This window comes from Pimephales promelas, chromosome 11, assembly GCF_988280905.1.
Source record: "Pimephales promelas chromosome 11, fPimPro1.hap1.1, whole genome shotgun sequence".
Taxonomy (NCBI): domain Eukaryota; kingdom Metazoa; phylum Chordata; class Actinopteri; order Cypriniformes; family Leuciscidae; genus Pimephales; species Pimephales promelas.
In genome coordinates this window covers 16,678,931-16,706,901 of record NC_142779.1, presented here as the reverse complement: position 1 = coordinate 16,706,901, position 27,971 = coordinate 16,678,931, and the positions used below count along the sequence as shown (strand labels likewise).

At 38.4% G+C, this 27,971-nt stretch overlaps 1 protein-coding gene across 7 annotated transcripts in view; it reads right to left on the bottom strand.

Annotated features, from left to right (window-relative positions):
• Positions 1–27,971, bottom strand: part of zmiz1a (zinc finger, MIZ-type containing 1a) — a 194,416-nt gene that overhangs the window by 76,813 nt on the left and 89,632 nt on the right. For 5 of the 7 annotated variants that reach the window (XM_089117099.1, XM_089117098.1, XM_039671980.2 and 2 more), the window contains one exon: positions 25,186–25,309. The exons of 1 other annotated variant lie outside the window; for it this stretch is intronic. The gene's annotated coding sequence lies outside the window, so the exon portion shown is untranslated. Of the gene's footprint in view, positions 1–5,002; positions 5,078–25,185; positions 25,310–27,971 lie in introns of all 7 variants that reach the window. One more of the 7 variants, XM_089117100.1, reaches the window with a different exon arrangement.

The window sequence follows — 27,971 nt, the reverse complement described above, 5'->3', positions numbered from 1 at the left end:
AAGGCTTTCTGAATTGTCTACTGTTCCATAATTTAGATGTGCACAGAAGTTCAATTTGTCCAAGAAATTCAACAGGATCGCCACAGCATATCCTCTGCAAATAGAAGGAGGAAATAAGCTTCACTGGTGGGTTTCTGCAGCTCAATAGGGCACAGAGGGCACACAGTAACCAGCGTGTTTTACCTCATTTCTCCAGGGCCCAAGGAAACACAGCTAATGATGTAATGAAGTAAACCGCGATTTACATCTGCGGAGCCTGTGCCTACACGCGATGCCTTGGCAGAAGCGAATGAGATCATGTCTCGGCCTGCTCCAAGAACATGAATATTTACAGTTTGGACTGTAACAGGGCTGTAAATAAGGTAAAGGGCCCATTACATGTCTTAGGGTCAGTTAAAGTGACCGTTCAGTGTTAAGACATGACATAAAAGATAGCGACACATTCATTTTTCAGTAGAGTGAGAGTAGCTTCTTGTGTTTAAAACAATAACTTTTTCCAACAATTTGCATTTTGCAGTGTACCATGACATCATCAAGCAAAAAAAAAGCTGGTTCCTATAAAGATTCACTGATTCATTAGAGTAGCTGAGAAACATTTTATGTCTGTTAGTTAGCTCAATATTCAGATGAAAGTGGTGAATCGCTATATTAAAAATAAGCATTTTTCTAGTTTTATTGATTGATGTGTAAATGTCTATTCAAGTTGTCACACTAACTGAGACATGATTGTTTTGTGCTATTTAAAATTAAATTACTGCCTTAAATAGCTTCAAACGTAACTATTTACTTCAAAAAGTGTGGCTTAACTATGTTAAATTAAGAGTACCTTTCTAAGCTATAGTTTCAAAGCAGCTTCCTCAACACCTCTCAAATTATGATTTATTGCAAATGAGATCGGTCGGAATGTCTGTATCCAGAAAACGCAGCCTCCTCTGTTTTGCTTCTGCCCTCTAATGTTATTTGTCTCAGCTCTCTTCAGTCCCCTTTGGATGGTCGATTCTAGTGCTCATCTGTCTGTACACGCAAGGTTAAAAGTACACAGGCAGTGCCGTGGCGGGACCTTGCAATGGCAAAGCATTAAGCTAGAGAAATCAAGTATGTTATTTATGAACCATTCGGCCATTGATTATGCTCACCCGAGCAAAGGATGAAGCACACAAGGTGCCCGTAACACTGGTGGCCCTACCAGGAATTCATCTGTTGGTTACAGTTGCTACAGTAGACTTTATTTGACCATTAACATGGTCATACCACTGTCACATCATCAACTTTGCCAGCATGTTAGGCACAAAACAGAGACTATTGGCTATTTTTTATGCTATGCTACTAATGCAAATCAGGTAATGGCACAAGCAAACCAAAAAAATCTGTACTAAAGGCAATTTGCATTTACCCAACAGATGACCCAACAGATTTACACAATCTGACATACTTTAATGGGACTATCACTCCTTCATTTTGATCCAGACACCTTAAACAGTTCTGTAAAATAAAATTAGGTTTGTCCACACGTATGAAATGCTCTGCATCATTTAATGAATTTACAACTCACAATGAATAGAAAATGTAAATAAAACCGCCTGCTTTGAGTACTCATGGCGCAACATTAAAATCCGCTCAGCAAACAGCTTGCTTAAGTGAACAATGTGCAGTCTACAATGCAAAAAAAAATCCTTCTTAATGAGTATTTATCTAACTTTAACTTAAAATGTTATGTAACATTAATTCTTAAGTCAATTAATCTTGTCTTAAAAAGACCAATCTGTACATTGTTTGTGTGAAGTCATGCATCAATAATAAACATTAGAGAAACACCATAAATGGTTTTGATTAGTTACTTCAGATGCGTGTTCTCTAGAAGAAATAAAAAGTAATCTGATATATTAGAAGTGTTAGAGTTGCTTACTGATGTCACTCATTGGCAGACCGGGCTGAGTTTAAAGCCCTTCTTCTGTTTTCTCTGAGCTTTCAGAGATGCAAAGCAAGCAGCAGTTCACAGAAATCATGAACCCATGTCAAATATGTGACTTAGTATGAATTCATTCTGATTATAACTAAAATAATCCTGACTGCATAGTCCAACTATGACCTTTTGAGTCATTATTAAACAAACATGCTGACGGACAACCTGCTTTTTAGCTCTCTGGATCCGCCTGACCTGCATGCACATAGATTTGTGGGTTTGTGGTATGATACGGAAATTTATTCGTGCACAAACGTCAAAAGGCTGCCACGTTTCAATATTAGATCAAAATCAAAACAGGATTAAATTATTACGACTGGATGTTTTCCTGAAAACAGCAAAAATCTCAAGGACTTGATGAAGATTTTTTTTCATGCTCTTGGTCAAATGGCTAGTGTTCAGTGCGCAGTCTCAGCTTTGCTTCTGACATTCGAGGGTTGGAGCTATTTTAAGGAGACCCCAGTGCCTCTGGCAGGTCCACCACACGCCACTGTACAGCGGCTTCCACAGAGCTGAAGAATGGCTCCATTATTCCCCCACAAACTCTTACTTTCACAGAGGTCCACCCACTTCTGACCTGATCTTGCTGAAACACACCACTATCGGAAATTCCCCCGTTTTGTGAAGGTGGGAACAAAAAAGAACAGAATGAATCACTGAATAACAGGAACAAAGGTTGAAAATAAACAATTTTTAAGAACATTTTAAAGAATTTAATCTTTTTATATTAAAGCATTATAGACCTTGTGTAAGGTTTTTATAATGCATTTATTACTTAATTAGCCATGGAACTATTTTATATAGGGCTACAGTTTTTTTCTTCTTTTTGGTTAAGATTGTTTACAATTGCTAAACTAAATAATTAATTTCAGTTCAACAAAATAATTGCTTGTTACATCATATGCCAGAGCAGATGGTAAGGTTTCAAACAATATTTTTGTAAATAAAACAAATACAGTTTTTTTTATTTGAAAAGAAATTACCTCCTTAAATGTTATTTATTAATAATAATAATGATGATTATTTATATTTATATATATATATATACACACACACACACACAGACTCTCACCTAAAGGATTATTAGGAACACCTGTTCAATTTCTCAATGTAATTATCTAATGAACTAATCACATGAAGTTATCTGGTGATTAGTATATACAGTATATATATATATATATATATATATATACACACATATATACATATATATATATATACATATTATATACACATATATATTGCAGTCATTTGCGGAATTATCACCTTTACGTGAGCGAAACTTGGATGACGTGGATGAACACAATGTTTGAGGAGAGTGTGCAGCTGTCAGTCACCGCACTGGTGTAAGTACTGGCATGCAAAAATAAATACAGTCCATTTACCATTTACCATTCATAGCCACTCCGAAGTCCGAATGAAGTCTTTTGCATTTTACAGCGGGTGAATCTGTTGACACTGGGGATTTTTATTTGAACCTTTCTGGATTTGCCATCAAATTGATAAGTTTAATTTTCAAGTGCTGTGAGTAAAGGCTATAAATCTCCACCTCCAACATCCTCGCACGCAATATAGCCGACTAGCTGAGACTCTTTATGTGTACAGATGTGACGTAATGACGCAAAGACATGCTCGAATCTCCAGCAGAAATCCACCAGTACCAGTAGTATTTTGGATCATTTTTTACCCTCAAAAAATCTATGGACTACAGCTTTAAAATGATTTCAGGATTCAAGGATCATGTGACACTGAAAACTGTAGTAATTTTTTTTAAAAAAAACAATTTGTTTATCAACAACAGGATTGAATTCTATTTTAGACAGAACAAGAAAACAGTTCTTTTAAATTGTAATAGTATTTCACAATATTACTTTTTACTTTATTTTTGATCAATCAAAATCATTCTGATATAAACTTTTTAACAGCAGTGTATGCATTAAATAAAAATTTAAACAAAAAAAATCCCTAAAATCAGCTTATAAACCATATGGTAGCTTTGTAAAATCCCCTACAAAGCTAAGACAACTAAAACGAAATCTGTTTCTCATCATTCTGACACTCACTTTGTCACCAAGTCAAACAAAAACCCATCCACAAATATATAGCCTGCCCTGTGTGTTTATGCGAGTGTGTGAGCATCAGGAAATACCAGGCCAAGCATTCCAGCCAGTCAGCACCTCTGGCCCTCATGTGACTGGAGATACACAGCCCAGATTGTGTGTGCAAGTTTGCTCAAGAAGCATGATAAGAAAATTTAGTAAAAGTGAGGGAGATGGGAGGGGTAAAGGGAGGATAATCTGATATGCATGACTTGTGGTTTCTCCTAGCGCCTCTCTTTTCTTTGCCCTGGCAGAAATGGCAGTTTGCATCCATAATTTACAGGCTTCTTCTCTCTCCCTCTTCTCCTGGCAATCTGGTCTATATGGCTCCACCCCCATCCCAAACTGATTAGCATAATGTAGATGCTACCAAAAAAAAAAACAACAACACATTTTCACCTTCGAGCTGTTCCACATCTCATCAGTACACAAGACCAGGCAGAAAGCGACGAGTGTGTATTACAGGCTCAGGATGAAACACTTCATGCCACATGTGCTGTTTAGACGAATGTCTCTGACTGCCTGCTAAAACAGATTTTTTTTCCCCCCCAAAGAATCTCACATCTCACAGTAATTGTGCCTGCCTTTAATAATCACATAAAAAACTGACACTGACGTTGTAAAGGGGAACAACAAAGCAGCGAGTGGTTTTGAGAGGCCCCGTTGCTAATTATGACTCATGTTATACAGAATGTTCTGTTGCCGCTCAAAAACACTAAATAAATGCGTCGTTTGACTGCGCTCAAGAAATATGAGCCTCTGACACAACAGCGTGGATGCTTTCTCGTTTTTAGCACCAATTACACCATTCGAGTTAATTTGGTAAAAGTTGTTTTGAAGATAACACCATGCGAGCGGCACACGTGTGTGCAAATCTGCGATTACATGAACAATCATTAGTAGAAATGAGCAGTGAAGGAACATCAGTCAAAGCGCTTACCGGAGGACGCAGCAGATTTCTTTGTTCAGTGTTTGGCAAATTCACTCACATATCTTCATCAATCATAGAAGTGATCTGCAATTTACAAAAATATAATAATAAAAGCACATTATATTAAGTAAATGATGTGCACGGTTACACGTGTTCTTCTCAGTATTCATAATGCAAGGTTCTGTACCTTCCCTGCTTGATAATGTCACACTGCTAAATAAAGGAAGCACACGGTTAGGCTTTTTCTGCACATGGATCATGTACCATTATGATCTGTGGCATTTAGCAGCTAGTATAGGAGGCAATCTAACCGTTATAGTAACAGTACCAAACAGCAACTGTTCATATTTTCATAAACAACAAACAAATCAAACTACAAGAAAGAAAGCAGTCTTTAATTACTAAAAAATATAAAATGGCTGATACGATCACTCATTCAAACAAAGAGATATGTGCTAAATTATTGTTTAGTTTAGCAATATGACATATCAGATAAGTAATTTGCATTTTAAAACACCAAATCCCTTTACCCACTGGGAACTAAGCCCTTTTTGGTCTGTTTTCTCTATTTTTACATTTAGGCTTATAAACTACAGTATATGTTATGGAGATGGAACACTATGTGTTTGGTATCTATGGATTCAGAAGACCCTAAGCTAACATAAGCATGCATGTAATGTGTTTATAAAGCAAGTATGAGTGAAAAATGTCCGATATTCTAGAGAATTTCAAAAACGGAAATTCGATTTTTGTCATTTATTTCACATATATATATTATATATTACATATCGTCTTTCTCTCTCTCATATAAATCTCAGCGCGCTCTCATTCCGTAAAGCCTTGTTTATACTCAACGCGTCTGTTCACTTTCTGTCGCCTCCTCCACTCGACGCTGTTTGCGTCAAATCCCTTACTATATAGTACCACCCATTGCAAGGCTACAGAGTCATGGTAACCTTTCCCTGATTGGGTAAGAAAAACATTTCTCCATCGGCAATTTTTCCATTGGTTGTTGCTTGTGAATCTGCCAAACAACATCGATTCCATTGGGTATCAGGTTATCACTGTTTTCAGAGGAATCTGTGGAAGACGGCATACAAGACTGAACCTCTCTATCATGAATAGTTTTTTAAGATAAGTACACATTTGTAAAAGCACGTCATTTTGGGCGATACCGCCCAATCCGTCCTCAGAGGGTTAAAAAAGATCATGTTAAATTATTTATGCATAACTTCAATGAAAAACAAACTAGAGAAAACAGACTGTGCCTTCCCTTTTGTCAAATACTGACACCCATAATGCACTGGGACATGTTGCCGTCCAAGGCCACTTTCACCAGTCTGATTGCCAGTCAAATATCGCATTGCTTTAGTTGGAACTCTTAGCAAACTTTTAGTCATAATGGTGCCGACTTGTCTTGCTCCCGAGTGCAAGAATTCAAAGGAGCAAACGTTTAGCGGGCGCAAGATATTTTCGATTTCCAGTGTCCAGCATGTTGTAGGCAGTGGCTAAAAGGCTGCAAAGAACTGGAAATTCAGAGAGAACACCACTACGGACTATCTGAAAAACCACCCCATTTGTAGTCGACATTATGACCACAAACGCAGTGTTTTAGCCCAAAGGGAGAGGGAAAACTGAAAGAAACTGCCGTTCAGTCAGTAACACGGAGAAAACATTGCCCTATTTATTCTATTTACATGTACTACCGACATTATAACTATTCAAAGCGTTAAGTACATTATTCTATTTACATGTACTACCGACATTATAACTATTCAAAGCGAGTTGAAAATCAGCGAAGTTACAATTAAATATCCTTAAGAAGTCATGATGTCACAACCATCAACATTAAACAGTGGAATTAGTTTTCTGTCAGAGTTTACACTGCAATAAAAATAGACTGTATACTATCCCTAAAGCTGCGTTCACACTACACGCGACTTTTTCGCTGCAGGTCGCCAGTGGCTGCGCTGGAGGGCGTTCCCACTACTGGTTGCCTAGTAATGTTTGTGAGTGACATTCAAGGATGTTGTTAGACAACAAATACGTTTTATTGTCGCTACAAACAAATAATTTGAAAGGAAAAGTCTAAATATAAATGGAATCAGTACATAAAATGCATAATATTAAAGATGAACAAGAAACAGTGAGTGCTCTTTGCCATCGCGGCTATTTAACTGCAGCAAAAGGGGAAATACTGGTCTATCTGGGTTCCTGAAACCATTCAGTCACGGAGTCAGTACGGTGAACACCACTGTATGTACATGGAGATATATCCTAAATTATAGGACAGTTTCTGACTGCTAAAATGAGCTTCTCATTCAACTTGCCTCGGTCAGACTCAGTAAAAAGTAAAACATTTCTTGACTTTGTCGCGTCGTCAGACACGCCCCATCCAGTCACCAACGGTCGCAACCGTGCGTGACGCCGGAAGTCGCCCGCTCACCATTGAAAATGAATGCATTGTGCCGCTTGGACGCGTGTAGTGTGAACGCAACAATATGAACATGTATATCATCTCTAGACCACAACACAAGTTAACTACACAATAAACACAAAGATATTTAACATATAAAATCTCCTGTGAGTCTGAAGACATTTTACAACTATTAGCTATATAACTATTCTGTTTGGAAACCTGGAAGCTTTTTTAAAACAAAGAATTGCAAAACGTTGTACGGTCAACATTCTTAATTAAAGCTGAATTATGACCAATAAGCATCATTTTCCACTAAGGTTATGGTTTCAGAACATTTGCACTGAACACATCCTCAACTAAAAAAGTTAGAGTTCAAAGAAAATCCAGGTCTTCCCGCTGGCACTTCAGCACATTCTCTTCTCGTAAATACAATAATTCTGACATGAATTGAAGGCAGCAATAATCTGTTCATATAAAACTTTGCCTTTATCTTTCTCATCAGCTTCTATGGTTCCACCATCCATATCCTGTCACGCCACTGTCACTGAGCCTGAATGAATGGGCTTATAATCTAAAGGGGGAAAAAAAGTGACAATCTGTCTGCCCTCCGCATGCAGCTGGAGTGCTTGGTCTATTAGGTGTGTTTATTGCTTGAATTCCTGCTATCACCCCCAACGGACCCTAATAGCTGTAATTTTATAGGAATATTTCGGTCGGCGTTTAGAAAAGCAAAACTACTGATATCCTAATGGGATCATGCTTTGACTATTAATGGACTTGTTTATCTTGACTATATTTATAATACCCACAAACCACGTTTGATATTCTACCATAATACTGCAAATGCGTCAATTCATTGTGAATATGGATACCAGAGTGATGATGATAATAATAATAATAATTTCCACACAGTATGCCATTAAATTACACTCATATCTGGTTGGCTGCTGAGACCCTCTCATTTATTTTCTTATGTTGGAGCCTAATTAAATTGGACATATCCTTTTAATTAACAAAATGCTACAGTTCTTGCATTAAGCATTTGAGAACAGACAAAATGTGAAGTGTACGATAACGTCCTACACAGAGAACATCTACCAGTGTTATTTCGGACAAAATGCCCAAGGACTTACTGAAATATGCTTTAGACACGAGGATGTTGCAGGTTATTCCTTAAGGACTGCTCCAGTTTTCAAAGGGCTACTGCCATTTTAATTGGTACAATTAGGTTAATCGAAAACCACATCTGATGAAACATCCAGTAAAAATATCTAAAAATAATACATCATTAAAACAAATAATTAATTAATTTAAACAAATATATATTTATTTAATTTTTAAATATTCATATATTTAATATATTTATATTTAATAATTATATTTTTAAAATAATTTTTATACTTGAACTAATGAATTATAAGTATTAATAATTAATTAGAAAGAAAACTTGCATGTCTTTCTGAAACATTAACAAAATAAGAACTATTAATAATAACAGTAAATTCCCCAAAAGCCTTATGTTTGAGCCCTGCATAAACATGAAACCTTTGTGACAGACAGACAGAGTATCATTTACTTATTAAGAAAATATGACCTTCAGGCTGGATGACTGATCTGGAGTCACTCAGCATGAGAGAAACCCTTGAGATGGACTGATACTAACAATAAAGGAAAGACACAGTCGGGATACAGGAGGCCGAGACAGCAAAGGCTTGATTATCCACACTTTCACGGTCACGGAGCACAAACTGAGAGTCGTCTATGGCCGACCTCCTCCGGTTCTTGGACTGCAGTGGCGCTCAGATGGGCTGTTGGATTGGGGTGTATTGTCTGCGCTCCACACTCATTAGCTGAGTCAAGGAGGGACTTACTGGGGTGTTTAGCTCGCCGGGTTTGTGTGGCAGCTCAACAAGCTCTCCCAGCTGGAGTACGGCTCTCACATCACAGCTGCACACTTACAATTAGTGCAGGTGCAGCTGAGGAAAGACCAGGCACAACACACACAAACACACAAAGGTGTTGCACACCACTGTTACATGTAAAACAAAGCGCCGACTCAAAAATCAGCTCATTTTAAAAACCAACAATGCAAGAAAACAACGTTTGCATCAGATTTTGAAGGGTGTTGTTGTGCACATTTCAAATCTGTTTTGCTTAAACAGTTTATGACATTTAAATGATTAAAAAGCTTAGTTTAAGAAATATACATCAACTTAAACTTCTGTTTACATGCACGTCGTTCTAGCATTGATTATTCTCTATGATGTGTATCATTTTTTTTTATAGCAATTGCCTTTCATTTGCAATGTTCAAATGCACTTCTGTTGTTCTTATCTGAACAAAAACTAGCATTCCATTATCAAACTAAAATGTTCTGGATGAGATAATGCACCAAGTACATTTTCCAAATATTTGAAGAGAAAAATAGAAGCCAGGCTTGTGTTTCCCCCTCAATCTCATATTGATCCAAAGAGCCTTGCTCGCAAAACATTATCACAAAACTGAGCATGGAAACAAATTACATGACAAAAGCAGCCATTGATTTGCGAATCGTGTATTAAGGGGAGGCTAAAAGTGAAATGAATTCCAGCATTTTAAGCTTTGTTTCTCGGCCACGCAGTGAGGCAATGCAGAAAGCTGAAATGCCGAGGCTTTCTTACATCTGGAGTCGTCTCTGATGCATGCCATAAAAGATGCCATTAAGCAGAATGGGCCGGCAAAACACACAACATGTAGATCTGAATAATTCATTTAGGGCTCAACCCGCTGGAGGGACACCCTTTTTTCCCCCAATTGGTTTCCTGCATCAAAATCAAAGCAAATATTTTCTCTGACAAAAAAAACAAACAAAAAACACGAGCATTCTGCGAACATATAGAAATTAGCAGGCAGGTGTCTTTACATGTGGCGCAGACCTTTATTTTTCTCTGTACAGTTCAATAGAGACTGCAGACTGTTGTCTGCCTTATTAGGCTCTTTTCCAGGGGCAGTGGATAATGAGACTACACACAGACAATAAAAAACTCACAGCCAATCACATGAGAGTGATGTAAGACATCTGTCACCATGTTTTCTGCAGCTCTAATTTACTCAGTAACTGTGGAAGGCAAGATAAACTAACAGGGTCATCAGTGAGGAAGAAAAAGCTCATTTCAGTGCACACAGTAAGAGTCACATGTTTTTCCATGTTCAAGATTCCAGATTTAGGTTTTATTATAGACAGATATCAAAGTTTGTTTGCACAAAAAAAAAAAAGGAAATTTTGTAGTTGGAAATATTTTAGAGTTTTAGCATAACAAAAACAAATAAAGCATAATAATTATCATCATCATTATTCATTTTTAATAATAATAATTATTAGAATTCTTAACATTCTAATTATAGTTTATACACTTACGTATATTTATAGTTTTAAAATAAAAATATTGTAATGCTCTATACATAAGAGCTTATGATAATAATAATAATTAAAATGTTAATAAAAAATTATAATTATATTTAAATTAGGGCTGTCAAGCGATTAATTGCATCCAAAATAAAATTACATAATATTTATATATATATATATATATATATATATATATATATATATATATATATATATATATATATATACACACACACACATGCATGTATATTTAAGAAAAAAAATATTATTTCTATATAATATAAATTATATATAAATCTATATTCAGTATATACATGAAAACATTTCTTAAATATATACAAGCATGTGTGTGTATTTATATATATAAAATAATGACACAGTGCACCCACATATATTATGTAAACACAAACTTTTATTTTGCGATTAATTGTTTGACAGCCCAAATTTAAATGCATTTTAAAATAATATTTTTTTTACATTTTTTTATTAATTCATGATTTTATCAAATCTACAAAAATATGAATTTAGAAATGTCCTAATATTTACAGGTTTAAATCCTAGAATAATATACTGTAGATGAGTTTCAAAGGAAAAATCAAAGGTTTTTTCCCTCTCAATCAGAAAACAGAGACAATAGGAGTAAAACAATGCATCAAACATTTAAAAAGCATAATAACAGAATGACCGAGTCACAGATTCAGCGATGCAAAGCGCAAATGTGTGCACATGAAACCAAGAGAGAACCATGAACAAAATCAAGTATAGAAAAAGGGGTAAAGATCAAGATTAATACAGAAACTTAACCAGAATTTCTACAATATCTAATAACTATGGTCTCACAACGCGTTTCCAGCAAACCGAGCACGTATCATGCAATATAGCTGAAGATTTTTAATTACTTCGCTCGGCAGCTGGAAAATGCCACAGTAGCCCAAAAGTTCACAAGGCCCCTTTCATTCAAACTCCAGTTATACAGGCAAGCGGCCAAACCTGCCAACCACTAAGCATTCAGCTGGGCCTCCAGCACCGGGCCAAGTTGAGCAGACAACCACAGCCATGCGCACAAGAGCGAGGGACTTGCTGACACATCTACAACCCTGACGCAGGGCAGAAAAATGCACAGGCTCACTCCAGCCTTTTCTTTCCGGCCGAGCTTGAACGTACCCAACAATTACCAAGCTATTTTCTCTGGAAGGGCAATTCCCTGTTTATTGGTATCCGCCTGTCAAAGGCTCTCCCTGTCAATCCCCAGCAGGAGCCTTTCCAATGGTCAACGGGAGAAGATTGAGTGGAACTCGACAAAAATGAGTGGGATTTCCGTTACAGGAATCACCAGCATTTTATAGGAGGGGGAAACTGTTTTCCAAAAGGATTAAAAACAAGACGGTGATTAGGATGGAACTGTAGCTTGTAATTTTCCAGTACCGCCAGTTTAAAAAAATACAGTAATGCAATGGATTCAAACTAGTGTTGTCACACTTTTGAGCATCTTTCCTGTGTGACCCAGTACTTGGTGGAATATTTGTGTCAGGATACAACTTGAATAAATATGTCTTCATGAGAAAGAATCATCATATAAAGAAACGGCATGAAATATTTCTGAATCAACCTTTATAGAGCTTCTGTGGAATCTACTGCTACCACAGAAAAAATAATTTTGGTCCTTTTGGAAAACAGCTTCCACCCTAGTTTCATCACCTCACAGTTTCTTTGTTAGAGCTCGGAAATGCCTGAAGTTAGGAATGAAAATACTGGCATGTCCCTGCAGCTCAGTGAGAGAGAACATTTCTGCAGCTGCCGAGTGAAGTCAGCTCATCAGAACAGAGCCAGCAGGCCAGGTTTCCTCCACAGATAACCATGTTAACCTAAAGAACATAAACATCCACCTCACGTTTCACCACGAAAGTGTCTGTGGCATGAGGTTACGACGCAATCTTTAGGAAGCACTGAACAATGTTTCCATTTCTGACTATACAGAAATCGTGTCATGTATGTGCCTTACAAATGATATCACATGTAATTTGAGATTTGAATTGCGTGGTATTGGATCAGGATACTTCAGCATATTACATATTGAAGGTGGGACAGTAAACAAGATTTTTATATCAATATAAAAGCTAAATAATCTCACTGTCAAAAGAATACACTAAAATAATATAAATAAACACGTATAATAGGCCTATACAAACATTAATTATTAAATATTATTATTATCATAATCATCATGTTGATGCATTAATGTTGGGATAAGTTTGAGAAATAAACTTTGTAGGCATAATAGATAAATATATGATGTGTAAGACGTAAAGGTCACAATCTACGATTCGACTTGCTCGCGACACTTAAATTAGCAAGGGTCAGAGTCTTCTTACAATTCTTCTTACAATTCAATTTACCACATATTATGTTGCAGCTCCTAATAATCCGCCCAACTGGCGAGTGACTAATATGTACCGACTAGGGGTGTAACAGTACACAGAAGTCTCAGTTCGGTTTTTGGGTCACGATTCAATAAGAGCTAGGTTTTCTTTTCATTTATTTTAAACAGACAGTAATGCAAATTACAGTTTGTTCCAACTAGTGGCATTCAGGCCTCCCTGAGGTAGTTTTGTACAGTACAGCCTCCTTTAGTATATTAAAGACTCAGCAGTAAACAGAAAGCAAAGTGTATTTGTTCACAATCAGCTACAAAACTTGAAAAAGCATCTCTTTAGTTCTAAAAACACAAGCTAAATAGAATAAAGAAAAAGAAACAGCGGACACAACTTAAAAGATTCTGTCATTTATGGTAATCATTCAAAACATGTGAAGGGTCTATTTTTGTTTGTGTACACACAATAAAAACAAAACATTGAGCTTTTGTAAAATAAGGAAAACAAACAGGATGCAGCTTTCTGCCGTTAGTGAACAGCGCAGCATTACAGAGGGCGCCCCCTTCTGGATTGGAGTATGGATCACCTGTGACTGACAGCGTTCGTCGTCTGAACTAGGCTTGGGCGGTATTACGGTAATATCGTATACCGCGGGATCTAAAAATAGCAACGGTATCATTTTCAATATCGTCACACCGTCAGAAAAAAAAACAATGCACTTAAATAGGAGACAAAATAGGAGACAAGGAATCCTTGTCTCCTATATAAGTGCAATGTTTTAAATACAATTTATTTAATGGCTAAAATGCTTATATCTGGTTCTCATGACGTGACAGTGTGGTGACGAGAGAGTGGGGGAGAGAGGGCAAAGATTGCAAGTTGCGCACCGAGTGACTTGGTCTCGAAGAAGAACACGACTTCTGCAGTTTGGCAGGGATGGGCATTTCAAGCAAAAATAATATTTAAAGATTGCCTGGTATTATTCGATTATTATTTAAAAATTGCGCCCCACCAATGCACGCCACATGTAGTACAGCGGGACGGACCGTGTGACGCTTAAATATAAGCTATAGGTTTGAAAAAAAAAACGTATTCCTTTCATATTTTTTTAATAATATGATGTTTTTCTATGTATGTTGATTTTATGAAAAGGGAACTTCATGAGATGACTAAGATAAGATCATAAAATGCACAATATCGGAAAACATTTGGAATGGGTCAGTCAGACATGATTATGACCACTTATTACGTTTTGTTTTGTAGAAATCGTTTCTTTAAAACGAATTTCGTTTTGAATAAATTGCATCTTCATTTTATTTATTTTTTTCATCAACGAATTGCCTGGATTAATTAATAATAAGCAAATATAGTGATCAGGACACGCGCCGCGAGTGACTGGAGCGCGACTCATACATGAACTGAACCTCGCATATAAGAAACAAGATCTGGGAAGTGTGTGTATATATAGTAAGCTTGAAATGTCTTCTTTAACAATCTAAAAGAAATTGGCTGCTCTCTGCTTATGTTTAGGCTAATTCATATGTAGTGTGCATTACTCTTTATTCGCGTTCACTACCGCGAAGATGCCAGTTTGCATGCAATCTTTATCTTTGCAGCAATTGACATAGAAAACACGTTGGGTCAGTCAGACATGATTATGACCACTTATTACGTTTTGTTTTGTACAAAGCCTTTCTTTAAAACGAATTTCGTTTTGAATAAATTGCATCTTCATTTATTATTATTTTTTTCATCAACAAATTGCCTGGATTAGGCTAATAAATAAAAAGCAAAGATAGTAATCAGGACACGCGCCGACGCGTGACTGGAGCGCGATTCATACATGAACTGAAACTCGGCATATAAGATACATGTCTTAATGATCTGAGAAGTATATATATATATATATGTAAGCTTGAAATGTCTATACCTTTAAACAAAACAATTACAAGCTAAAAGAAATGGGCTGCTCTCTGCTATTCATATGAAGTGTGCATTAGGCTACTCGTGTTTTCATACCATGAAGATGCCAGTTTGCATCGTCAATGCAAACTTTATCTTTGCAGCAACTGACATAGAAAACACTAGTTTATTAATAAATAATTTTATCTCGGCTCCACTCGGCTCGCGTCGCCGAGTGGACAGAGCTCGTAGCGCGTGATCTTCAGAAATGCGCTCCCCTCTCTAGAGGAAATATCACTACTCTGCTCACATTCTCTGGTGTGAGACAATGTGTATCTCCTGTTTTCTAATAGTTGATTGACAGCTTTTAGATGCATTATTGGAACCGACACTCTCTGGTTGAACATGTCATCATGTGTGATGCCGTCTGAGCCTTATCTCGTAATTTTTAATTAGTCACGCGGTAATACCGTATACCGCGGTAAAATAGGGAGGAGGTTTGACGGTATGAAAATTTGGATACCGCCCATGCCTAGTCTGAACCGTGACGATTCAGGACAAACACGTGTACCGTTACAACCCTAGTCCTCCTCACCAGAGCCATTTGGCACAAGTGTTATTTTTGGACCCTTGACTGTATCAATAAGACAGGCGGTCACATGACGTTCAGAGTGAGCCCTATTATCGCGTACACTGTTATCATGGGGTGCTCATAAAATATAACTACTGCAGGCCTGGAATTTTAGTAATCCCAGTAATTTTCGATGAGTCAAGCTGCCTGACTGATGCACTCCAATTAGGCCTGGGCTAGCAGAACCCTTAACTCCAGCACATGCTGTTCTTCAGGCACGCACGCAGCCAGGCCTTTTTAGCCAATGACAGCAGGGTGACGGTGATGACATCGAGATGGCCTGCTTGGCAGCCTGCGGGCCACACTAAGGAGACAGAAATATCTTGCTTTGTCAGACATGGATACATGGCGCTACGCGTGCAGCTGTCTAAATGTTGCCTCTTTTTGTCTCTCACTCGCTCTGCGCTATCTTTCTCTCTTGATCCCGTGCTCACTCTCTTGCTCTCTCTCATTCAATCAACTTAAGCACACTGACTTTTTGTCTGCGGCTGAGGCGAGGGGTCATCGTTCGGAGGCCAACCTTTAGACACAAGCATTTGAGATGGATGAGGTTAGGGCGGCGACTGGAGCCTGAACACAACCCACAGACAACCTCAGACGTTCTCAATTAATCAGGTCACGGTGCAGGGAATAACTCACTCTCTGGTATCTGGGTCTGGACGGTACAATAATCTTCTGCAGCTCACGCGGCCATGCAGCTATTTGCCTCTCAAAACAGTTGAAACTGTGCTTGTGCATGTGTGAAATATTTGAGAACGTCAACATGATGTTCTCGCGACATATAACCTTCATAGCTAAACGTAACGTAATTCAACTTTGCTTCAAAGCAACAAATGGTCATAATCAATCTTCCAAAAAAAGTATCCAAGTCATGTTTCACCCCAAAAAGAAAATGAAGCCTATTTTAAGGACCATAAAATGATTTTACGATAATTAGGCTATTAGTATTCCCCCCAAAATTCCCATTACAATAATCCATTGAGAATTTATTTGCTAAATTAAAAGGTATAACATAAAAAATACAAATATAAATATTTGACCAATTAACAACTTTTATTTTGTCACATTACAGAAATGAATAGGTAAAATGTGCTTAACTGTAATGAAAATAATGTCAAAAAGTAGAACATATTGGTCCCAAATCAATAGCTATTTTTTATAAATACTAATATTGCTAAAGTATTAAATATAAAAAAATACAATATTAATACACAAAATTAGTATATCTAATAACATAATATAAAATGTATAAATATAGAGCTAAGAACCACTAAGCAACCATGAGTTTTTGAACTCCTTAATTTAAGTGAATTTTCACACTGTATAATAGTCAGTTAGCTAGACCCTCTGCTAATTAAACACATACCAGAGGCCCCTTCCCTCCCTCTCTGTGCTTCATTACCAGGAGCACACAGGCCTTAAACTCAGTCTGGATGTCTTTCAAGCTCCCCTCCTCTGGAAGGCGTGGGGCTACAGGAGGTCTCGCTAGAGATGGGGGCATTTTCATTCAGATCTTGAATGGCTTGCTGCTTTAAAATGCTTACCACATTCCTCCTAGACTTCCTTCTGATACTATAAAATTTCCCCATCACCGCAGCTCTTTATTTGCTTTGTTACGGCAGCTCTGTACGACGCTCCACCTCTGCAGGTCCTTCTGAGGGCCTTGAACAAAAGGTGTCACCGAGACCCAACTTGGGGAGTCTGGGGTGAAGGGAAACCAAGAAACATCTGTCATTCTTTATGGAGTCTATAAAGATCACAGAGTTGGAAGGAGAGAATGAAAATATATGATTGGAGGAGCCGTATAAGTACGCTGGATGTAATGCATTGAGATGACTGCTGTCAGATTCAAGCAAAATGGAGGTTTGTCAAATGAGAGCATCCAATCTGGGGCAAGCCGCCTCCTTCGGATCACACATAAAAACTGGAAGTGCAATAAATACACTTTTTAATGTTGGTCTGGGCAGAATCATAATGGCCTCAGATTTTCTATCCAACAGACTGTATCCGTAAATCAACTCCAGATAGTCTTGCCAGAGAGCAACACCAACATCGTGAACGCCCTAAATCACCAGCAAATAAATGAGAGGAATTCACATAATCAGTGCAGCTGGATGAGACAGTATGTTCTGATAACTCAAGGCTTTGTTTGAGTTCAGTCTCCACTCCAATAGCTTTCAAGCTCCATGAACTACCATGAAGCCAACAGCACCAAAAATGAAACATTTAAAGGAACACTCCGACTTTTTGGGACTTTAGCCTATTCACCTTACCCCCCAGAGTTAGATAAGTCCATACATACCTTTTTCATCTCCGTGCGTGCTATAAGTCTGTTTGACGCACCCACCGCTAGCCTATAGCACAAAGACTGGATGTGGATGGTTGCAGCTTTCATACTAATCCAAATGAGTGACAAAATAACGCAATAACGTTTTCTTATTTACATGTTGTGGTTTGTATAGTCACAGAGTGTGCAAATATCAAGGCCATATGAGACACAGACATCTTTTGACCGTATAAATACTATATTTTCTGAAGGGGAAGCACTGCTACTTGGGCAGAGTGATAACAATCACCTGAGACGCACCGTGACGAGGAGCAGAGAGTTCGCTTCGCTCAGCGTTGGAATAAAGAGTCAGCAATTACTAACGTTAGATAGAAAAGCATAGTTTATCATGGGTGTTTGCTTTATTGTATGAGCTGTGACAATAAACAGGGGAGACCAGGTAATAGTACCATGTTTCATTGATTTCCAACCAAAAACGCACCCAGATTTATAAATATCACATGAATAAATAATTATTATTACAGGAATCAATATATTTTAAATGCAATTTATTAGCTGAACCAAATGTATTCAACAGTAAATACATTTGCCTATATAATATACAGTATTGCATTACTATAGGATAGAATAAGGGGAAAGTAATAGCACAAATTGTTTTTGCACAATGAACTCACAGCCTATCGTACCCTTTTGCACGCTCAAGTTCGTTATTTCCATGGTTATTTCAAATTTAGGCTACTAGGCGCGCCGCGCGCAGGGTGCAAGTTCAACGCGGTAAACGCGCTCGTTTTTTTTCCCAAGCGCGTCCGCACCGCATCAAGATAAAAACATATTCATACCCTAATCATATAATAGTGTCACTAACGTTACATTAGATCTGGCTAAAGGCACTGTTACAGTAGGTCATCTAAAAACATAACGGAACACTTACCTCAGCCGCAGGTGATCCACTTTTCCTGTCTGTGCTATCGATGGGATGGCCGTATCCTTCAGCACATTATGGTCCGTGTGGCAAATTCCATTTTTTCAAAATAGTCGTCCTCATTGAAATGTACCGAGCAAACATAATGTCCCTTGATAATCTTAGGTGTGTTTGGATAAATATCCAGAGTAAGTTAGCCATTTCTTCATCCAGTCAGCGTTTTTAGTTGGAATTCTGTGAAACATGGTATTACCTCCCCTGTTTACAGTCGCAGCTATTTACAATAGAGCGAAAACCCATGACTCTAAACTACGCTTTTACTATTTATAAATTGCTGACTCTATTACCCAAACACCGAGCGAACTCTGCGCTCCTCACCACGGCGTGTCTCCGGTGATGCGGTTATTACGCCGTCAAAGTAGCAGTGCTTCGCCTTCAGAAAATAGTTCCCAGGTTTTATACGGTTAAAAGATGTCTGTGTCTCATTTGACTTTGTTATTTGTACATTATGTGACTATACAAATCACAACATGTAAATAGGAAAACGTTTGCGTTATTTTGCCACTCATTTGGATCAGTATGAAAGCTGCAACCAGTCACATCCAGTCTTTGTGCTAAGCTAGGCTAGCGGTGGGTGCGTCAAACAGACTTATAGCACGCACGGAGATGAAAAAGGTATGTATGGACTGATCTAACTCTGGGGGGTAAGGTGAATAGGCTAAAGTCCCAAAAAGTCGGAGTGTTCCTTTAAGAGTCAGATTACTTGTTTTAGATGTCTGAAGGAAAACAAATAAAGGGGATTACTTCAAATTGTAGATTGTTAAATATTTCTATCTGATTATAAATCAATTAAATGAAAAAACAAAAATGCTACACTGATCACAGTTCTAATAGTGAATACAGTGCACGTACAGAAGCAAAAAATAATAATTCAGCGAGTGGCTAAGAACGATTCAGAGTAAATTAGTTTTATTCAAACCAATAGCTCTTTTGTGAATCTTCTTGAAAAAGGAAAAGACAGAAAAAAAGGTTCATTTTAGATTTTATACAGTAATATAATAATGCGACATATGAAGCTAATCTGACAATCTTTATATTAAAATAACCAGCCAGATTCCTCTTATGCATACGCACACCGATTTGCTTCAAGAACCTATATCTCGTACATCTCAATCTGTGCAACACTGTGTGCTAGTGATAGTATCTGGAGACGCATTCAGATAAGTAATTCGCATATCCTGTGCAGATGAATAGTGTGCAGGTTTGTAATTGTGTAAGCAATGCAGTGATTTGTTTTCGTTCACTCAGACCCCGAGGGCTGGCACTCTTCACACCGCACAGCCCGGGACTGCCAGGAACTACACAATTTGTGATATTATTCAAATGAGCACATTGTTTTCCTGTTTATTGACACGAACAGGCGGGAGACAACTCAACAAGATTAAATCATTCAGAAACAATCAGCCCCTGAGTGCAAGTAGCATTTGAAATGTATTGCTCAAATTATTGAGAGCCATTAATGCATGTGTCCACTCTTGATGCACTGTATATTACACTCATTAATCATGGCTGCATGGCCTGGCAGGCCAACAGAAAACATCTTTTGTAATCATATATAGCTTCCTGTCAAGGGCAGCATGTACATCTGTACATTTAATGATTCAAATGTTAGTTTTTACTGTTGAGTATCTGACAAAGGGAAAAGTTTATATCTCACTGCTAAGACAACATATGTGTGAAACAATTGGGGTTTAATGGAACACAAAAAGAGATCTGATTAATAATGCACTAGTCATTCTTTTCCACCTAAATCCCAATGAAACTTTCGAGTTCCAGAAAATACACAAAAACTATCTTTCCAGTGAGCTGTTTCAGAGTCTCTAAAATCAATAGGTTACGAAACAGTGCATCAGTTTTATCATGGTGTCAAACTCCGAGCCCTATCAGGATGCTAGCTGTCATTGGCATAAACACAACACAGATGCACAATCCTCAGCCTCTTCACCTCCAGAAGTGAGATGAAGAACATCCCAGCCTAAGCTTTCATTTCCCTTCCACACAAAAGACATATTTCCAGAGGAATCCCCACATCTGTCCCGCATTGCACAGTCAGTGCTCTTCATGAATGCACTTTTGGCATGGGTAGAAGGGATATTTCATCTTGTTTCAACACCTTCCATTCAAAAGGGGTGTTGAACTTAATCTGAGCCAACAATGGGGGGAAAAAAGTAAAGTAACTTGATGGCAAACCTCCATTAACAACAACGAAGTGCCAGTATATAGGCAATTCTTGGCAAAGTATTACTTGACTGAGAGTGAGGCTGATGTATTGTAGCAGCAGTAGCTTTGTTTCGTACCTTTTTGTGATACATATTCTTTTTTTTGCGGTTGGTGTAGATTAGGCACACAGTCTTACAGCTAAACAAACTGTGACACTAAATCAAACATTCAGAAGTCAGGTTCTGTTGAACTTTCTATTCATCAAAAAACTTTTTTCTTGAGAACCAAATCAGCGTATTAGAACGATTTCTGAAGGATCGTGTGATACTGAAGACTGGAGTAATAATGCTTTGTCATCAGAGGAATAAATTATATTTTAAACCATATTAATAAATTGTAAATTGTAATAATAGTTCACAATATTACTGTTTATACTGCATTCAGTAAATGTAGCTTTGGTGAACATAAGATATATTTACATTTTACATTTATTCATTTAGTTGACGCTTTTATCCAAAGCGAAGTGTCTTGCTCAGAGACACATTGGTGTCTCACAGTGGAATCGAACCTGGGTCTTTCACACCAAAGGTATGTGTTATCCACTGCACCATCACCACCCACAGATAAAAAGATAAATATAAAATTATTATAATATTTCTAACGAACCCAAAACTTGTGATATTTAAAGATATTGTCCCCTGCGGTTACTTTTTCCTTGTAGACTTGTAGTCTTGTAGTAACTTGTAGAGTCGCAAACTACATTTTAAATTGACAGCATTACTGTAGTTTAAATACTAAAAGTATCATTAGAATGTAGCCTGGAAAAATACAGTTTTAGAGCACTGCTACTTCTGGCTGAGGCTGCGCTATTATCAACAGAGAAAACAGTAATTTACAAAAGGTAAAGACTACCTTCCCACAGTTAGAAAAGAGAAATGGGAGTATTCCTCCTCTCACATGCGTTTTCCTCCCGTAACTGCACAGGCTAGATATCAAAGAGAAGTGAAATCCTGGGTGCTACAGGAGCTGGGATGTTAATTCCTGTGGTGTGAGCTAATCCTGCGAGTGCTGACATCCTTTTTCTTTATCAAACACACCATGTGGCTTGTACACATGCCCAGAGAAAACTTCACCGTCAAAATCATTTCTTACTGTGCTTCTATCAAGTGATATGAAACAATGAAGACAAAAAATTTCAGAATGCAAAACATCTTCAAGTCTAGATGAAAAAGAGATTTGTAACTAAAATTTGTAATTTCCACCCCAAATCAATGATGGTCAACACTAGTCAGTCAAAAGCACTGCTCAAACTTTACAGATTGCCCAAACCGAGCAATGTATATGTAAGACTGGAAAACTGGAACTCATTCTCACCAATGCCCTCCGAAGACAAATAGCATTGCTTGCAAATTAACATTTGACAGCCTACCCCCTTTCTCTGAGCATCTACATCTTCTCTCTCCCTCAGTCAGTCAGTAACACTGAAAACTCACAGAAGAATATGGTTTTAATGTGAATGTGATAATCCTTAAGGAGTGTTTGATATCATTTTGAAAGTCTCAGGGTGACTGGTAATAATGTCTCATTCCCAAAGACGTAAAAGAAAATGTAATAAAGTTGAGAAGTTTAGGAATAACTGTCACACAAAGGTGTAAATGCTAATATCCACTGTTCTAAGCTCCTTCCCCCAGTAGGCATGGCTGGGAATACAGTAAATTTGGTCAACACTAGTCAGTCAAAAGGACTGCTCAAACTTTTCAGATTGCCCAAACCAAGCAATGTATAAAAGTGAGAAAACTTAGCTTTAGATTAAACTCTAAAAAAAAAATGTATACATCAATTGTTGTCAAAAGTAAATCACCAAGGAGACACTTAGCCTTGTTTGAGGAGCCACACACAATATGAGAGGCCATTCATTGTTGAAAAATGAGGGTGGAAAACCAAGTCAACCTCAAAGAGCAATGCAGCCTTCGCCATGGCTGGGGACACTGGAACTTGGATGTCAAGATTAAAGGGAGAAGAAAAAAGAAAGATAAGGAAATGGAAAGGGAAGGCAAAGAGTATTAAAGAAAAGTTTATGGCAAGAGAAGAGAAGAGAAGAGAAGAGAAGAGAAGAGAAGAGAAGAGAAGAGAAGAGAAGAGAAGAGAAGAGAAGAGAAGAGAAGAGAAGAGCCTCAATAACTTACATATCTTGTTTTAAACATTTTCAGATATTTTACTGGGAAAAAAATGCAGATTAATACCATTTAAAGAGAAATTAAGTGAAAAAGTGAAAGAAAGCTGTCGAGACCCCTTTCAGGAAGTATCGCCCCTCCTTTGCTTTAATGAGGTTAAGTGTAAAAGCATGTGCAGGATACAGTCTCCCTTTACACACAGCAAAGGAAAGGTCAGCCGTTATCACACCGAGGCCCCCGTCTCGGTACAAAGCAAGTGTAAAATTACAATTACACCTTAATGAATAGCATATTTCATTACATATATGCTAATTAAGAACTTTCAGATACAACACTGGCTGTGATAAGCATCTGCTTTAGTACCACGACAGATTGTTCAATCCTCCGAGCCACACGTTGCTTTGTTCTGAGAGAGAGTAAAAAGAAAGAGGAGCATACGCGTATTAGAAAAGTTAGCGGTTAGAGAGCCGGTCTTTGCGCTGCAGTGTCAGTGTTCCAGGTGAAGTGTGGGAGGAAAGGCTGGTGTTCTGGCTTTTGTAACAAACACCCGTCTCCACAGCCTGACGTGAGCGCGCTAATCGCTTTAGCTGATCCCGCTCGGCTGTGTGTGAGGCAGATGTTTGTCAGGCCACAGCACTGCTCAGCGTTCACACTGCACTAAGCGAGATTAACCACCACCTTTATTTATTTATTTATTTCCCTCCTTGCCCCCGCCTGCCCCAATTCTTAATCCCTGACTAAAAAGCTGGGAGAAAGGGGGGAAAAAAATACAAAGCTATATTAAATCATTGTGTAAGGCACCCAGCGATCGTTTCAGAGAAATGTGTTTTTCCTCCATGAATTTCCAAGAGTGGCTTTTGGGGAGAACAGCCAAACACGCAATAAGACAAATGTTTACGAAACGGCGACAAGGCCGCTCCATCATATCGACGCGCAACTCTCTGAGGTCGTGGAAATATTTTCCTGGTGCAAGTCAAAAAAATAAGAAACATTTGAAGTGAGAAACCCAAGCCCTTGTCATTTGATCTCTTTCCCCTCTCTTTCTTCTCTGTTGTTCCATTATGCAGGTGCTGGAGGCCTGAGGGTACGAGGCATTCTGTGTGCAGATACAGCTACCCTGCGCATAAACACTACCAGACGTCCATCCAGCTCGGGTCTGTTCTTCCGAATATTACTCACAGGCTTCCAATTTGGCCAAATCAACCCAGCATGTTCCCGATGCTCACCACGCTCTCATGAAAAGGCATAATCGTACAGGATATGTAAACATCTCTCAGCTTATGGCAGAAGACGGGAATGACCCGCTGCCGGTACAGAGGACAGTGTACAAAGGTCGAACGTTATCCAGATGTTACGTACTTTGTTCTAAGCCGCTTGAAATGCTGTTACTGTTTGGTGATTTGTCATGCTTTTCCAGAAAATGGAAGTCATGTTGACATACACTCGCAGTGACCACTTGGAAATCTTCATTTTTGCACCAATATAGCTGTCAACCAGTATTTCAAAAGTGTGCAAAAGACATATAAAGTGTGGTTGTCCTTGTGCCCACCCTCTGTCAAAGCTCAAACTTAAAGCAACAATTGTGACTTAAAACAAATTTAGGCAAATTAAATGACAAGTAATCTCATAATTAAAAAAAAACTCATAAGTTTGGTGGCAAAGAATGGGTATTTGAGCCTTATTAATGGAGTTGTCGGTATGAAAGATAAAAAAGGCACTGCTTTCAAGTCAAAATGCAAAAAGGTACAAAATGCGAGCCACTAAATTATCTGTGCTGAAAGAACAACTACTAAATTTACAGCCAATAAAAGTGAACAACAATACTAAACTTCATGACATAGTAAAAACAACATGTCAGATTTAAAAGGCATGCCAACCTGTGTGTTCTTCAAGCTGGGAGTAATGTCAGCAGCCCCCCCTCCCCCTCCCCTCCCGACCCTTCATATAGTCCGTGGGGAAGGTCCCTCTGAGAGCTCCTGTCCAAACTAGGGTCCACTGCACCTGGGAAGAAATAAAAGACATGTTACACCTTCAGCTTGAAATTAGAGAATCCTCCCAGGGACACTCACCAAACCAGAGTAATTCACTTCACACGCACACCCCTGACGATATGACATTTCCCGCTCTACTGATGTATCCGCACAGGTCTGCTACGGCGTGTTTTGTTTGTGTTGCGCTGGGGAGTTTTCAGCAAGAGTGACATCAAACGCAGCCACCCTGGGGTGTCTGGGAGTAGACTCCCGCTATAACCCGTTTCCCTCTGCTCACAAACTGCATCCTTCCGAAAGGTTATCATAGAGCTGCTTCGTTACTCCTAATCCAAAATTCATTACATATAGCAGTTACCACAATTTAAAATGATACGTTTCCTGAACGGCTGGGTAAGCTCCTTCACAGTTCGCTGAGAGGTAAGGACGTCGAGAAACAGAGGGTAAAAACGGACACCGGTGCTGGAGTGTAATTGTGAGAGCAGAGCACCATAAACATGTAAAGTGGTATGTGTCAGCACCAAATCGAATTTACCGACCTCGCAAGTGATTGCACGTTGCCAGGTAAGCCAATTAAGAGGCTATTAATCTCGTATAAGCGATAGGGGTGGAGAATCTTTGGTTTCTTGGCATGTGAGGCCGCTTTTTGAGTGACAGCCATGTGAAGGTCAGACGGTAATGTGTGGCACGAATGTGCAAGTGATAATGACTGGGCCCTCTCTTCGTACCCCAGCTCGGATAGCTGCTAACTGGATTGGATGGCCGACCACCACATCTCTCTGAGCATGATATACATACGTCCTAAGCTGCTGAGAACAGGATCAGCAAATGGCCATGGGCAGCAATGCCCGCGATGGAGTGAACACACGAACACCGAGTCTCTGTTGTGCTGGTCAGATTGCAAAAGTTAAGACATAATGAGAAGAGCCAAGTTTCTAAGCAGCTGCTTCCAAGTAGTTTTTGGACCTCATATTGACCAAATTGGATCCACATCACCACTTGATATGCTTATCATTTGGACATTTCCAAATGATCAGACCAACTAAAAATCCCAAACGTTTGAGTCATAATTAGAGACCAGAATATCATGGAGACTTTTGAGTGGGCTCTTTCACTTGGTCCAATAGAGTTTTGTAGGAAATTTTGTAGGCCAGCCCGAAGTTTAGCATCGACATTGTTCCCTCAACAAACTGGCTTTTGGATTACTGTACTGTATCAAACAAAAGTTGGAGTCTTAGGCCTTCATGTTTTGTTCACATGATCATCTTCACAAAAGAACACAATCTTTTTGAATCTTGATGCCTAAATACAATGACAGAAGTAAAAATCTATATGAACTACACCCTGGGACATGATTTCTGACCTGACAACTCTTTCAGTCATAATTTAAAAAACATTTGGTCACACTTAAAATTAGGGTTCAATTATCACTATTAACCACAACGTTTAGGTATTGGATAGGATTAGAGAAATGGTCAAGCAGAATAAGGCATTAATGAGTTCTTTACTAATAAACAGCCTATATGTTAATAATATGCATGCTAATAAGCAACTAGTTAATAGTGAAGACTGGACCCTAAACTAAAGTGTGACCAAACATTTTCCCTGAAAGTCTGAGTTTGCAAGAGTGTGATTATAAACCCAATGAAACGCAGACTACTGAGCAGATGAGTTTACTTGATTCGTGTGATGTTTAATATCCTCTACAAAACCCTTAGTACTACTTAGCCACTTGCTGCTATAGCAAACAACTTTATCAAGACAAGTAACAGCTTTAAAAACTTATTTTATTTTGTATTTTATGCCATAGAACAAAGCGTGAAAGTTTTCAGTAACACCTCATTGCAGTGCACAAGATCCAGGGGGCGGAGTTGGATCCAGATCTGAGGGGTGTAGTTGGGTAGGATTAGGGCTGGGTTTAGGGATCAGGGGGCGGAGATGGGTAGGTTTAGGGGTGTGTTTAGGGATCAGGGGGTGGAGCTGGGTAGGTTTAGGTATATGTAAGGTGGGAGGAGTTGGATCTGGAGCCGACTCCTCGTCGTGGATTTCATGTTCTGCAGTGAGGACCATTTCATTCAGAAAACACATTGACTTTGGGATGATGAAGTGCTAAAACTTCATTGGGTTTCATCTTTGTTTTGGCCTATAAAACTACAATCACTGCAGCACTCTATAAGAAACCATCTACCAAACCCCCAACAGACCCTAGCAACATGTTAAAAACCACTCAGAGCACCTCAGCAAACGCTAAAGCTACACCACGGCAACGACCGACAACACCCTGACAACAAAACAACATCTTTAGCAGTGGTCAGTGATCAAATTCAGGAAGTCATTTCAATAAACTTTCTGTTTTACCTGTATGAGTTAACTTGCATCATATACCAATAATATATAAATGATCAGAGCAAGGATTCCACTTTAGCATCTACTTTAGTCTTTGCGCAAGTGGAACAATTGACCATTTTTCAGAAAAGCAATTAGAGGCTGTGAAATGAGAACATGCTTCATTCCAGAAGAGGAAGATTGCCATTTCTGCATATTTGAATCCACTAGAAGGGCAATCACTGAAATATGCAAACATTCATGAGAAAATAAATGTAGTGGAAAATTTGGTGCATATCTGCAATCAAGTTTCATGTGCAGATCCAGGAAGAATGAACAGAGCTAAGGCA